Source organism: Chrysochloris asiatica, unplaced genomic scaffold (assembly GCF_000296735.1).
Source record: "Chrysochloris asiatica unplaced genomic scaffold, ChrAsi1.0 scaffold00069, whole genome shotgun sequence".
NCBI lineage: Eukaryota > Metazoa > Chordata > Mammalia > Afrosoricida > Chrysochloridae > Chrysochloris > Chrysochloris asiatica.
In genome coordinates, this window is record NW_006408587.1 from 10,081,267 (window position 1) to 10,083,158 (window position 1,892).

A 1,892-nucleotide genomic window follows, 5' to 3' on the forward strand; every position below is an offset into this window, starting at 1 on the left:
CTTTCTCCCGCGGAGCGGCTGGTAGTTTCGAACCGCTGACCTTAAGGTTCGCAGCCCGATTCGTAACCACTACGCTACCAGAGCTCCTTGCAGGTACTTAATTAGTCTTACTTCAATCCTGATACCTTCAATGCTTCATGTAATCCAGTTTCTCAGATTATTTGCTCAGCATACAGACTGAATATGTATGGTGAAAGGATACAACCCTGCTGAACACCTTTCCTGATTTTAAACCTTCTTCTGTTTGATTAATTGATTAGTCTGTGTACGGATGCCTCATGAGCACTATTAAATGTTCTGGAATACTCATTCTTCACAATGTTATTTATAGTTTGTTATGGTTCACATAGTTGAATGCATTTACTTAGTCAATAAGAAACAAGTAAACATCTTTCATATATTCTCTGTTTTCAGCCAAGAGCCATGACTGACATCAATAGTGATATCCATCATTCTACATCCTTTTCTGAACCAGACTTGAATTTCTGGCATTTATCTGTTGATGTACTATTACAACCACTTAAAAATTATATCCAGCAAAATCGCATGTGATATAAATGTTATTCTTCAATGATTTCCACACTCCATTATAATGGGAACAAATATGGGTCTCTTCCAATCAATTGTCCAGGTAACTATTTTCCTTTTTTTTTTTTTTTTTTTGTCATAAATGAGTGAGCATTTCCAGTGTATTTCTCTCTGTCTTTGAATTTTACATAATGTAAGCATATGCACTGTGGGAACCACTGTATGTGCCAAAGTCCTGGAAAGTGGGACTCTTCCTTCCAGGGAAATGACTATGGTTCTAGTGATGTTGTAAGGAGTCCTGTAGTGTAGTGGGTCATGCGTAGGGTTGCTAACCACAAGGTCAGCAGCTCGAATCCACAAGCTGCTCTGTGGGAGGAAGAAGAGGCTATCTGCTGCACTAAAGATGTACAGCCTTGGAAACCTTAAACAGGGTTGCTATGAGTCAAAACGTACCCAATGGCACCCAGCAGCAGCAATGATGTTGTAATATTATTAATTTCCTAAATTTTGTATTTCTGAATTCTTAGCTTTATTTTTTGAGAGATTGTCTATGTTGTGGGAGGCTCTGGGGTCTGCACCTGAGTTTCATCATTTTGATGTATACTAAGGAAAGTGTTGGTATTATTTGTTGGGCATATGATAGATGTAGTTTATGCCTACCCCTACTTACTGGAGGCTTATGTAGATAGCTTCTAGCATGGATAGCCTTCTACCCCAATCACCTTTTTTTCTGCTTAAGGACTTTCTTGATACCATACAGAACTTGCAGAGTCTCAAATAGTTCAGTCCACAACTGCAGTGCTATCCATGTCACCAGGGCAGGGGCAATTCTCAGCTGCTAAGTGATGGAAGTTAGTGAACAAGTGGTTCAGTTTTCCCTTCTTTCAATGTGATGATTCTGAGAAGAGCTGACCATGCTTTTGCACCACTTAAACTTGTCTGACCCTAAGATGTGAAATCCTGAGCCCATGGGCACTGACCTAGCCCCTGGGGGCTAGGGCTGAGAGTGAATTGGCCAACTGGTCTGAAGTGCAGAGAAGTGTATGTGAACTCCCAAACTTGCAGCTAGTACTCATTTGACCTAGCTTGGATGGCAAGTTGAACAGAACTCAAACAGAGGAAGTAAAGGTGTTTGCTAATGAGGACAAGTGTAAATTACTACAGTTTAGTGAACAGACTTTTACCTATTAATATAGTGACTCAAAATTCCATTTGAAATGGAAAGAGTCTTCATAACAAAGAACAACCTTGTTTCCTCAATGTACTGGGTTGGTTGGGACGACACATTTAGACATTGGCTATCAACAATGGGGCAGGGGGACTACAAAGGCATGAAGTGGCTGGCTTACAAGCTTTAATGAGTG